Source organism: Aythya fuligula, chromosome 8, assembly GCF_009819795.1.
Source record: "Aythya fuligula isolate bAytFul2 chromosome 8, bAytFul2.pri, whole genome shotgun sequence".
Taxonomy (NCBI): Eukaryota; Metazoa; Chordata; class Aves; order Anseriformes; family Anatidae; genus Aythya; species Aythya fuligula.
In genome coordinates, this window is record NC_045566.1 from 13,611,981 (window position 1) to 13,626,128 (window position 14,148).

Consider the following 14,148-nt stretch of genomic DNA (forward strand, 5'->3'; position numbering starts at 1 on the left):
AGTAGATAAAAGAAATAATATGAGCTATTCAAATTAACGTGCCTTCTGTGACTCTTGAAAAGGAAAGGTGTCTAGACTATTCAAATATCTTTGAATACTCTTTTTAGATGGACATTCTGTTTATCAATATATATTAGTAGCAACAGTTTAAAGTCATAAACCAATGTCTCTAGCATTAAAATTAAAATAAACACTATACAAAAGAAAATGAAGAGTGAGTAAGGCATAAGTGCAAGTTGGGGTCAGAAGAAGATCATACACAAAAATAATTATCTAACTGTTCAGCGTTCAGGGAAGGGAATTTATTTATTTATTTTTAATTATTATTATTTTTTAATCTTTATCCTATTTATGTTACTTTCTTTATAAATGTTCATGGTTCCCATAGATATATAAGCTAGTAGATCTGAAAACACCACCAGTACTTTTTTTTTTAAAAATTTACCTACATTGTCTAATAGATTATTGTTTGAACATCTAAAACTTTGTTTCCTTTTCTTCCTGCTTACTTATTAATGCATGCATAAAAATTTCTGATCCAAGATGGCTTTGTTGGATGTGATAAAACCATTAACTGGAGATTTCAAGCCATGTGGTTTAAGTGATGAATGTACCTGTGTTCTACCCCAACATGCACTTTCATTCATTGTCTTTTTAGGTTCTTAGTTTCATGTTTCAAAAGTATCATGATCTTTTATCAGCCCACAGTAGCGAGCCTCTTCATCAACAACAGTCCCTGAAGTGAAGGTATAGGTTAAATCATCAGGCAATCTTGGACAAAGAATGCAATGGGGAAAGAGTTCTGAACAGAATTGTACCTTCACGGTCTTTCACTAAAAAAATTTCACTATCAAATTCCAACAAATTAAACTGACCACATCTAACTGAGATACTTTGTACAATTCAGCATGCCTTTCATAACTGTCTGCCAGCAGCTGGTCTTACCTAAAATTTACAGTGCAATATTTATGAAAAGCATCTTTTTTAATGTATTTATTTTATTTTTTTTTTTATTGGTTCACAGCTTGTTCAATTTAATACTGTTTTGTTCAACAGCTAAATTATTGATTGAAGTGTTTGCTCATCTATGAAACATGTCCATCTCTCAATAACATTGTTACAATTTCTCCTTGTTTACTGATAGAGAACTGTTTTATTTCCTGTGCTTTTTATGGTGGGTCAGTTAAACATCTCATTATTAGCTAAAGCAAGATAATCAAAAGTGTATTGCCATTTTGATAACTGATTTTTTGAATAATATTGTTTTGTAGAAAATTGATTTATTCCAGAAAAAAAAAAAAAAAAAGTGTTTGAAATTCCTTAAAATTGTCCTCCTCCCATTATGAAGGACTTACAATTTAACTTACATGGATGACATAATGTCATTATAATATCTACTTGTGTTATACAGTAATGACAGTCTACATGTCATTCCAGCTATTTAAATTAACAGGTTCTAGCAATAATGTTTCAGAGCAAAACTAACACAAAGTACCTGTAAAAATTTTCACGATTTTCTTGATGATAGTAAAATTGAACTTTTAATCTGACTTTTGTAAGTTCCTCTTTCTGCTTGGGGTGAAAGTCTCTTTTTCCTGCTTTTTATCAGCTGAACCAAAGTTTTCCTTGTCTCCTTTTTTTTACTCCCTTTTTCACTCTTTATCATGCTTTATTGCTAAATTCAGACTGTAAAGACCACATCATGCTTTAAGCCAGTTATCTATACACACCACACACACATCTCAAATAAGAGGTATGACATAACATTCTTTTGTTGAATATTGAGTGGTTAGACCTACGCATTTGTAGGTCTCACCACTCTATACTTGAACAGGGCTAACAAGGTAATTTCACTATATACTCAATATGTTCTCTGGTACTTGTAGAAAAAGAAAAAAAAATCTACAATATTCCTTTCTATTTGTGTAGACCTTGATTAATTTTACTTTTAACATCCATTTACTGTAACTGCTCTATTATCTCCAACTTCATTTCCATTACAAAAGTTTATCTAGATAACATTTTTAAAGTTCAATTATATATATATATATATATGTATATATTAGATCCAAATAAAAAGCATAGAAGATTTTAAGTATTTTTGAGAAGCAAACTTGTAGAGCTGTGATTATTTATCTGTGACATCTTAATTCTTGAAAAGTAGGAGTATCAAATTACCTGTTGAAAATAAATGCATTGAAACAACTTGTAATTACATGCCTATTTTGTCTGCATTTGGATAAAACATTAGCTTCTGCTGTTTTTCCTCCAGGACTGATAAATTCAAATCAAATGCCACCCTGACCAAACAGTATTCAAATGTCCATAAAAGTAAAAGAAACAAAATAAGGTGCACTCTGGTCGTGTTGATTTTACCATTTGTTTCAAGTTGTTTGCTTACAATTATCATAATAACTGAAAGGTTAGCAGGAAGACTCTGGAAGGCAGGGGTAACTGCAAAAGAGATTCATGTCAGAGCAATGTGAATACTAATGCACCTCCTCTCTAGGTGAAAGATCAGTTTGCCTGGAAGCACTGCAAGATGTAGCACAGTGATTTGTAAACTACACACATAAACTTAAATTAGTAGAATAGTTCATTATAGTGCTTGTATCTTTTTTTTTTTTTATTACTCTTTTATAGTTAATAATTAATTGATACCTTGTGTCATTTTTAATAATTTCCAGATAACCCTGGTGTTATAATGTGAAGTTCTTTATTTCTAATTCAGCTCATCGTTTGTATGTGTTGTCTATAGTAGTAATGCGTTCCCCAGGGCTTGGTACTGGGGCCAGTCCTCTTTAATATCTTTATCGATGATCTGGATGAGGGGATCGAGTGCACCCTCAGTAAGTTCACAGATGACATCAAGTTAGGTGTGTGTGTTGTTCTGCTCGAGGGTAGGAAGGCTCTGCAGGAGCATCTGGATAGGCTGCACCAATGGGCTGAAGTTCAAAAAGGCCAAGTGCCGGGTCCTGTACCTGGGGCACAATAACCCCAAGCAGAGCTACAGCCTGGGAGATGAATGAGTAGTTGGAAAGCTGCCAGGTGGAGAAGGACCTGGGAGTATTGGTGGATAGTTGGCTGAATATGAGCCAGCAGTGTGCTCAGGTGGCCAAGAAGACCAACATCATCCTGGCCTGCATAAGAAGCAGTGTGGCCAGCAAGTCTAGGGAAGTGATTGTCCCCCTGTATTTGGCTCTGGTGAGACCGCACCTCGAGTACTGTTTTGGGCCGCTCACTACAAGAAGGACATGGAGGTGCTCGAGCAAGTCCAGAGTAGGGCGACTAAGCTGGTGAGGGGTCTGGAGAAAAAGTCTTATGAGGAGCAGCTGAGGGATCTGGGTTTGTTCAGCCTGGAGAAGAGAAGGCTCAGGAGCGACCTTATCGCTCTTTATAAGTACATTAAAGGAGGCTGTAGAGAGGTGAGGGTTGGTCTGTTCTCCCACGTGCCTGGTGACAGGACAAGGGGGAATGGGGTAAAGTTGTGCCAGGGGTGTTTTAGGTTGGATATTAGGAAGAACTTCTTTACTGAGAGGGTTGTGAGGCGTTGGAATGGGCTGCCCAGGGAAGTGGTGGAGTCACCATCCCTGGAGGTCTTTAAAAGATGTTTATATGTTGAACTTAGCGATATGGTTTAGTGGAGGACTTGTTAGTGTTAGGTAAGAGGTTGGACTCGATGATGTTGAGTTCTCTTCCAACCTAGACAATTCCATGATTCTGTGATTCTGTAATTTTACTTCTCATTCAGATAAATGTTGTAGTCCTTTAGGTTTTACCATATAGAAGCTTACAGTGAAGCTGGTGAGAGTTTTCCTGGATTTTGTAGCTTGTATGTCTGGCTCCAAAAGCTGGAAGCTTACACTCAAATCTGTCTTCACCATTCTCTTAGAGCTGGACATCCACAACATTTGCAGACGCTCAAGTGCTCAGTATTATCAAACTATTGAATTTTAATTGCAGAATAAATGATTTCAAAACTAGTGTTACAGAGAAGCAATAGGCATAATAATCTAGGACCACCGACCACAGGTTCTCCACCAGTGTGGTCAAATGATGTCATCTGAACCCAGTACATGAGGAAACAGGCCCATGCTTTTTGCCCTGCCTGTATCCTTTCAGAGTATAGTGCAACTCTGACAGGGAATTAGACACCAAATACGTGGAGTCTACACAGTTGCAGATGTTTTCATTAAAGGACATAGAATAATTTGGAATAGCTGGCACTAACAGCATGCACCAAAATAAACCTGGAAATATATTATTGAAAGGAACAAGGAAAAGGAAAGAGGAAACAAATTGCTGACCTACTTTAGCATCAGATGAGAAACAGTCTCCTTCAATTCATATGTCCACGTAATGGAGGGAAAGAGTATCAGGAGTGAAGTCAGGTGAACAGCCTGCATGTAAAGCTCTTGCATTGAGAAGGGTATCTGTATTTCTGTAAGATGTTATCTGTTGATAACATGATGTTGATATCTGATGATTGGGTTTGCTATTATGGTCTCGATAAGTTTGTAGGATGATGTTCTGCAAACCTGTTTATCTATAATACAGGGGTAAATCTTCTTGGTAACTGTTTTGTGTTAGGTTTTCCAAGTAATTTCTCCTTATGTCACATCTGGAGTATTGTCTGTTATGGTTAGATTTTATAATCCTAGGGGGAGCAGTGCACATTATCAGTAAAATGTTTATCTTTAAGATCAGGAATTAAGTCCTTTCTTGGCCAATGCTCTGAAGTGTATACTCAGACTTCCAGCTACTTTTAATCACTTTCCTTTTAGAACTTCAGGAAGTGGCATCCCCTGTCCCAGCCCCTTTATTAATGGCCAGTTGTAAATGACTTTAGCAAATGGAGCACCATTTGTCACACTGTAGCAAGTGATGCACTGTACTGTATTTCTAGCCCTACCACTTAATTTAAGCATTGAGATTTATAGCTTGTCATCATCTGCTCTATCTTTCTGTTCCTTCTTTGTGCCTTCCCAAGTGCTAAAACAGGTTGTCGGGAAAAGGGTTTATACGTAAAAGCAAAGACATTTCTGCCTTGACTCAGAGCATTGAAAAACACTAATTCAACTCTTTCACTTGTATAGTGTATTCTCCTGATGGACTTTCTGCTTCTACTTAATTGCTTCTCCACATTTAACTGATATTTTATGAAAAGATCCCCCTATTTTACAATTTCTCTCAAAATAATCCCACTGTAATTCAGTTGCAATCACCTGTGTATACACAACGTTTGTTTATTGCTTTGAAAGGCACATATGGTACAGACGGCAGCCAACTTGTACTGCAAATTAAAAACTTTTGTTTGAACTTGAAATTAGTTCTTTCTTCAGTGCACTGCTCTACTCCACACCATCAGCAAATTTCACGGGGCTACAAATTTGTAGCCCATTCCTCTGTCCAGGCTATATAGATTTTTATATAGATTACAGACAGCGTGTGTGATTTATATACTGCCACATGGAAAGTGGCAGGCATCCAAGAAGTGACCCCACTGGTTTAAAACTCCTCTGAATCAAACATCTGTTCTGTGTTTGTGTGCATTTGTTTGTTTGTTTACTTAAGAGCACTGAGCATTGGCCTTGCACATGCTTACCCTGTTTCTCCTAATAGTGCAGATAGGTCGTTGGGGTTTGTAACACTATAGTAGTTATAGCAGAGAGCAGACGTTTTTCTTGCCATCCTGGTGCTACTGCCAATCAACTGCCTGTTTCCCTTCAAAGTGGTGAGACCACTGGTCTCTTGGTCAACACTGTGGATGCATAGCTGGACATAAGGGTCCTGAAGAAAACATTATGTCCACAGAGGTGTGTTTTAGTGCTCCCAGACCGCAAACATTTGTCCCATTCCTCTAATGCCCAACATCTTGTGAAGTAATTTCACTGATGTAAAGTGAGTACACAGTGCAAATTGCAGAGCTTCCAAGTACACTAGTGCTGATGTTTGGCACTGCTTATGCACAGATGTAGCTTACCCAAATAGGCACAGGTTAGGAAAGGATCAGGACCAGTAACAAGCGTTATGCACGTTGTCTGACAGGTCAAAGACAGTGAAATTGACAGCCCATTTCTCAGTCTTTCTGTAGCAGTTGTGTCACCAGCTCTGCTTTCTGCACTGAAAGAATGCTTAAACTGTTCCAGTGCTGCTCTCCTGAACCTGTGCAGCTACAAGCCTAAGCAGGGGCTTGTCATGTGAAAAGGGTATAAGAAGCTTTCAGAAATTCCGTATAAATAATATCATATGACTGAAACTTTTCAGAACAAAAGAGTTAAAGATCAAGCAAATGTTTTTAGCTGGAATTCTAGTTGCACATTTCTACCCCTCAGCAGCCAAGCAGGAAGGCAGGACTTGCCTGCTCCATGTGCCTGCAGTAGGCTGCAGCCTCAGCTGAGACTGATGAGCTCTCCATGTTTACCAGTAAGGATATGTAAGCTGGATAGTTGCTTGCAGTCTCTGAGCTAGCTTTCAACTAACAGTTGGACCTGAAACATTTTCAGTTTCCCATGGGTGCTTAAAAAACCCTAGCTCATAAACAAAGAATAGAAGAACTGAAAAATGACTCATTTAACTGCTGTTTCCAATTGGTCTTCTTTAAATTTTCAAGATGAATTCCAAGCAGTCTACTACATTTATGAGAAATAAGAAGTCACTGAATTACTGAACAAAATGAATCAAATTCAATACTAGAAAAAGCAGGTAAAACTTTAATAAATTTAATGAAGCTGCACCTGTTCACATAGCTTTGAGTCTTAACCCAGCCAGTCACCTTGTATTCTCCTACATTTACCCAACTTTATTTTATCCAGCATATTCTCAGATGCCCTGTGTCCTCTGATGCAACTTCTTTACTTTGAATGTAACCCCTTTGTATATGCTAGCCAAAATCACATTTGTTTGTTTTCCCGGAGCTGTATCACATTGCAAGCCCTTATTTAATTTGCTGTTTGCTACTAGCCAGGAGTCTTTTTTATTATTATTATTATATATTTTTTTATAGTGCTTTCCAAACACTATCTTCCTTCCATAGTATATTTGTGTTTCAGATTATTTCCCTTAAGTATTTGACTTTTTAGTTTTCATTACTGAATGTTGTTTTGTCTTGTTTTCCACATTTTCTCCCCAGCTCTTGTAAGCTCTGTGGGTCTCCCTGTAACTGTTTCTTTACTTTCATTTCAGTAAGGCTTCATAGGCAAATAATGTGCAGCTAAGTTGTGTGTCCCCCCTCCCTCCCCCCTTTTTTAATTTTTTTATTATTTATTGGTAAGAAAGGAAAAAATGCAAAAAGCTTACAATGGAAAAAGGGGAAAAGGTAACAAATTAAATTAACACCAATGGCCAGAGGATTTCACTGGGTACCTGTATACATACAAATGTTAAAAGTTAGTATGATACCTTCAGATATCCCCTGACATATCATATCATATAATAAATGTTTGTTGTTGTTGTTGTTGAATTGAATATATCACAATAATATGAAACGTTTTTATCTCTTTTGAACGTCCACAAACTTTCTTTTTATGTACAGGCATGTAGTCAAAAATATTCTATAAAGCAATACTGTTCTTGTTACTCAAAACAAAAGTGCCAGCATTTTACCTCTTTTCAGGGCAGAGCTTTGTATTTTAGTTAGTGGCTGCTTTAACTATGCACTAGGATAGAATGAAGCTTCAACACCATCATGATGGTTTTTTAAGCAGTGTTTTTCCAATTTCAGATGCAGTTGTAAGAGCATAATCTAAGACATTCCCTCTGGAGCTGCCTCCATACACAAACACACTTTAATAAGTGAGACCTCTGCCAAGGTCATCAAGACCAAAATGAACAACAAAAAAATAATCATCGGCACTACTTTTATTTAGTTTGTGACCCAACTTTACCCTTTAAATATAGAAGGATCAACATACTGGGGCACGACCTCAAAGAGCTGTCATGTCACTTTTACTCTACTTTTATTTTAAAATGTTATGTAAGTTGGGAAACTCAGCTGCAATGTGTGCTGTATCATATATCTAAATTTATTTCTCTGGATTATGGGAAATATCTGTGGAATGGGTGTGTTTAATTATTTGCAGATTTATATTAGTACTTTAGGATTGAAATGGCAAAACTGAAAAATAAAAATGTCACCAGTAAATTTTTAGCAACTGAAAGTGGTCACCTTATTAGTAGTCAGTAGTTCTGTCCAAATCCTCAGCAATTCTTTATTACTGCTCTCAGTTGACCTCAGTTTGGTTCAGACTTGAACAAGTCACTGACTAAACAAGAATTGTTATAACAGGAAAGCCAAAGCCTTTTCCCCCCACATAAAATAGTATCTTCAACAGCCCCAATTCCATCCTCTTTTCTTAAAATTATTTTGAGGCTCAATCTTCTGTATTAAAGGCAGGAAAATAACTATAGTTTAGTGCCAGAGATTTATTTTGTCTTTGTTTTGGTTTGGTTTTCACACTGAGGTTGGAACACAAAGGCAAAATGCTCCTTTTTGTAGCTAATAACCCCAAAGAAGTCCTGTATCTGCAACTAGGGTAACTGTTCATCTAGCAAATAACTTGATCATATCCAGACATAACTGTGGCATCAATAAAACAGTCTGTGATTTTTTGATATAGTTTATGGTGAAAACTGTATCTTCTTTACTGAATCTGCAAAGGTAACTTTTGAGATAATAAGTAACAATCATGCTGTCTTGCTTCAGAATGACGAAATATTATTTTAATTTCACTGATATACTATTCTTATTGTGACAATAAGCAGGAACTGCATTGGATAGCATGACATTTCAGTAGTTTTAACATTAACTCACATTTCAAGGATAAATGTGGAATTCCAGTTGTGGAAAAATACGTTTCAATTTACTGTGTTTAAAAAAAATGATGCTTCCATGTAGAAATATATTCTTTCATTTTATTAAAAAGCGGGCTTTAAAACATCATTCTTTAACCAAAGGCAGGCATCTGGAGAGAAACAGAAATTGTGAGATATAAACTTTCCCTAGCATTTCTAAAGAATATTAGTTTAAAAAAAAAAGTTCAAAGCTCACTTTTGAGCTGCTATTCTGATTCTGTGACCACTGTCGTAGGCCTGGTACGCATTAGGAGAACATAATGTGTCCTGAAATTTACCCAAAGGAATGGAAGGTCATGACTCTAAACATGCAACAAGAGTGCAGCAACATCTATGTCTCCTTTCCCACAGAAGGCAGCAGGATCTAACATAAGGACATTTTCTTTCAGCCTTTTCCCTGAATCTATTCCTCAAACAAAGCCCAGCTACAAGGTAGGAGAAGGCAGCAATCAACTCCATTGCAGTAGATAAGAGTCTTAAGGAAATGTTATTTCCATGTTTGTGAGAGAGGGGCAACAGACCAAAAAAGAACCAAATTGTGGGCTGGGATGTTCATAGCACTACATGGGCATGGTGACATTTGGTGTTTTCCACAGTGGATGTGAAATACCAATAATGTTTTCATCTCATATGATAAACCAAATCAGGCACAAATATAGTTTTGAAAGTTCTCAGTTTGGTTTTGTAAAAGTATGGTATTTCATCAGTTTTTGCATAGCAGTCCTTTTATCTTTAAAATACAGACCATCATGTCAAGCCCCAGTGAAAAACTGTGATTCAAAGTTTGGAACATATTGTGGATGTCGATGTCATATTTTCTTCCTTACCAATATTGTAGCTTTTTTATTTGATTTCACATAAATGTGTTTTCACATAAAGTTTGGAGCCATTTCTATTCTGAAATTTGTCCACTTCTGCTTTTGAAGTTTTTCAGAGATACCTTCAAAAATATTTTTTTAACTGCCATCAAACATTGTAGAAAAACTAGTAAAGTGGGAATAAAATTATGACCTTTTTTTTTTTTTTTTTTTTTTTTTAATACAAAGAATAAATCACTCTTAAATTTAGAAGCAACTATGACATGGGCTTCATTTATCCTGTCTTTGGCATGGAGATGAACTAGTTATGTTTTTCTCACTCTTTTGTAGTCAAAAGATCATCCAACCCTTTTCCAAAAAAATGTTCATGGAACACCTTGTCTCTGACCCTAATTCAACAGCTAGGAAAGAGGGGTTATAAATTAAAAATATATATATTATTTAAATAAATTGTACTCAATGATTTAAAATAAAAACCTTAATTTCATTGCTATAATTACAAATATAGGTTCCCAACTGTGTCTGCCTGCAGGTACTGACTGCAACGGGAAGCCAGCCCCCAATTACGCCTGCCTGCGGGTATTGACGGTAGTCAGGAGCCAGGTTTTGCCTCTGCCTGCTGGGAGGCTTTTGATAACAATTGGGAAGCAGCTCCTGACAGCTCCTGACACTGCCTGCTAGCTGGCACGAACAGCACTCCTGCAGCTCACCAGTGGTCTACAGGCAGCTGAGTTATCCTGGATCAGATTAACCTCCAGAGGTCCTTTCCAGTACTGTTTTTTTTAAATAGTATGATATGACTTGCAATAAATTTCAGGGATGTCAACAGGATTTTAGGAAAGGGTTTGTTTTAGAAGAAGCTAATGAGCTCTGCTGATAGATTATGCTACTAGAGAGGAGAGAATGAATTTATTATGTCAACTGGAGGCTTTTCTAGAAAGTTGTATAAATTTAAGAGCTCTGCAAATTATCCTCTATTAGTACCCTGAGAAAGGACTGTTAACTGAATAAGTTGTGTAGGAGCCTCTCACAGTGACTACAGAAGAGTCTATCAGTGCCCACCTCCACCATCAAAAAAAATGCTACACCAGATCACCAGTCATGTGATGGCTCACAAAGACCTACTCAGTAATTCAGTGATTGGAATTTACTTTACAAAGTCAATCAGAGCTTAATTCTGAGAGAATGGGTGGGGGAGTATGAGTGCTCTGGCTCTGCTCCATCTTCTGTCTGCCATAGGTTTTGTCATGGAGCTGTTAACCCAAGAGGTGGCAGAATAATAGCTTGAATTAAGTAAACACTAATGCAAAAAGTTTCCTACCTTGGTGAAGCCAATAAAAGGCATGTTTGTACTTGCAGTCTCCTGAAGAAAATAAATATGAATCCAGTTTTTAATTCTGCTTGCTGTACATTGGACTCTAAAGAACAGATGTTCTTGATGGAGAGTACAGTGATAGTTTTTGTTTCTCTTCTGAATGATAATCAGTGACCTGTATTAAATGTGATCAGCCTCTTCTCTTCCAGATACAAATGTTCTGCAAAATCTGACACAGTTGAGATAACTGGGCTAAATGCTCTTCTCTGGTTCACGGTTTCCAGACAACTAATAAGCCTGATTCTTCAGAACATTTTGTTCATCATCACTCTCTAGAAATGGTCAGAGACCAATAAGCCAAGTTTGCATTGAACTCTTTAAGTTCATCAGTGGTACCTCTGTCTTAGAAATCACTGAATGTTCAGGATTTATTCCACAGAATATGTGGCTCTCAGCAATTAATCATCAGTATAATTAGGCACTTCTTCAGTTATGAGCCTGAAGCCTGACTGGAAAACCCTCTAATAGGTGCAAGTAACAGGCGGCAGTTTTTATATAATCGTATTCAGAATGAGAGGATAATAAACATCAGTATTTGAAAGCAGGAATCATGAGGCAAGATGCCTATTACATTTTTCCTGGTAACAATTATTTTAAAAAATCATTTTTAAAAGTTAAAAATTATAAAAAGTTGCTAAAAGCATTAGCTCATGATATTTTTTGAGAGGCTAAATTGACAGCATCTCATATTGCAAGTTGAAGAATATAACTGGCAGAAACATTTCCATTTCCTAATTATTCTGGACCTCATGCAAACTCAGAAATTTATATCAGAGTTCCTAATATTGCAATAAACCTTCAGTTTTCTGTCATCTCAGACAGAAAATTGTTACATAGTCTACATTATATGCACACTTATCACAAAAATAGTCAACTATTAATTGATTCCTGTCTTAATGAGGTTGTACAATTTAAGGAGATGAAACCCACAACTAGGCCTTACTGAACACTATTATAGACAAGAGGATCTTGCCAAATTTTTGAAGTTCTAAACTTGTATTTCAAGATAAAATGAAGAAAAAGGTTTAGTACAAACTTGACACTGGAAATATTATTTTCATGTCATTTATTTTAGAATATCAGCTAGAAGTGCACTGTTTTAATTTCACGTCTCCAATGAAAATTTGTTGTTCTTGAGTTAAAATTGCAAATGAAAGTAAAAGGTTATGTTTTGAGATTTCCAAATGATCACTTCTGTTTTTTTTTTTTTTTTTTTTTTTTTTTTTTTTTTTTTTTTAAAGTAATCTGTGTTTATTTATTTGGTATGTTCCAACTTTGGGGATTTCAATTTTAAATTACAAGGATGTATTGTTTTGTTTGGAATTCTTACAAGTTCATTGCTTGAAAGTACTCCAAAGTACTTTCAGATTAAATGCAGAGCAATAGTTTTAAATACGTGACGCCAAGTAGTTGAATGTACAATTGCATCTTGGAAAAAGAGTATGGTTAACAGAATGACACTGAGAAGGCATACAGCCATTAACTAGTTCCAGTCATTAACTATTAAGATTGATATAAAGTCTGGTGGTGCCTGAACCTCTCTAAAGATAAGTCTTACTTATTTGCTTATTGACTCATTTTCAGAACAAAACCATTATATGCAAAGTATTGCTTATACAGTAAAAGAAATAGTTAGCTGCAATGACTATGGGTAGGTTATGGGTTATAGAGTGAACACGGGCTATAGACTGAATCAACCTTGTTTCTTCCAGGTTTAATATACATACTTAGTTATTTCAGGGGCTATGATTTCTGCCAAGCTGTCAGTTTTGCATAGGCTTTAAAGAATAAGGTAGTGGGGAAAAAACCTGCAAATCTGCCAAAATTTAGTCTTTAGAAGTGAGATTCATTTTGTTGTTTAGAAAAAGACCAATCATAAGTTACCTCACTCCTTCAAAAAGTAATTCCTGAAGTGGTTCAATCAACTACTGGCATTTCATTCTTTCCTTCCTTGATAATTTTCTCCTTATAGGTGCTGTTGCCTACAAAGTCAAAAAATATATCAGATAAAATTAAACCAATATACTGTATTGGCTGTAATTGTTGTAGAAGCCTTCTGATACTTAATGATACGAATTACAAAAGATTAGCAGTAACTAAATTAAAAGTCTGTTATTCAAAAACACTTGAGAAGTTTCCAAAAGAATTTGTTGTCTTTCCTTTTTATCCATTGTGGTTGAGTTCAAGATAATACTTGAGGGCATTTACTACCCCATGTATAAAATAATCATTAAGTATTTTGACAGCAATAGAAATCAAAGGTAGTTATGTTCCACAAGTATAACAAGTATTTATCTCACTGTGTTCAGAAAAGAAGCAGATGGAACGTATTTCCAGTATTATTAAGCATTACAACTTGTTTAAAAGCTCCTGAATTTGCGGTGCAGTGTACCTGAATCACAGATTGTATATTATTCCCCAGTCTCATTAGAGCTTTCAAGGAGAAAGCCATCCTTACTTCTACAAGCTACTAGTGTATCTGCCAATGCAATTTATGGTGCAGGAGTGACCATTAACTCCTACTCCTTAAAAACATATTTTCTCTTAGAGACCTTGACAAGTTAGATATAGGACAAAAGTGTAGTTTATTGACTTCTGATTGAAGAAGATGGAAAAGTAGTCTACTAAAGGAAAAAAAAAAAAAAAAAAGAAAGTAACAAAAATGAACTTTGAATTATGTATACAGTAGGGTAATAAACAAGATGTTGTAACTACTAAATCCTTCCATGAGCATATATTGTTATTTTTTACTTGTATTTCACCGGAAGTTAAAAGAGTACGACCCTATTGTGCTTGATGCTGTATGGACAGAGCAAAAGCATACTTGTCTTAGAGAATTTACTAAATACATTTTTATTAAACCATATATTCATAATCCTCACCATGTACCTAAGATGTTAGTGACAGCAGTCAGCTATTGTAACCTACCAAAATGAATATGTACTTCCCCTCTTAAAACAACATTTGTATTCCATTCATACCTACAGACCCTAAACAAGATTAGGGCAGCAATGAGCTGCCCTTGCACTGTACCAGAGCATTACTAGCATGTCAGGAGCCAGAGAAACAAAATAAGTGGCAGAGCATCCCAAGTAGAGCATG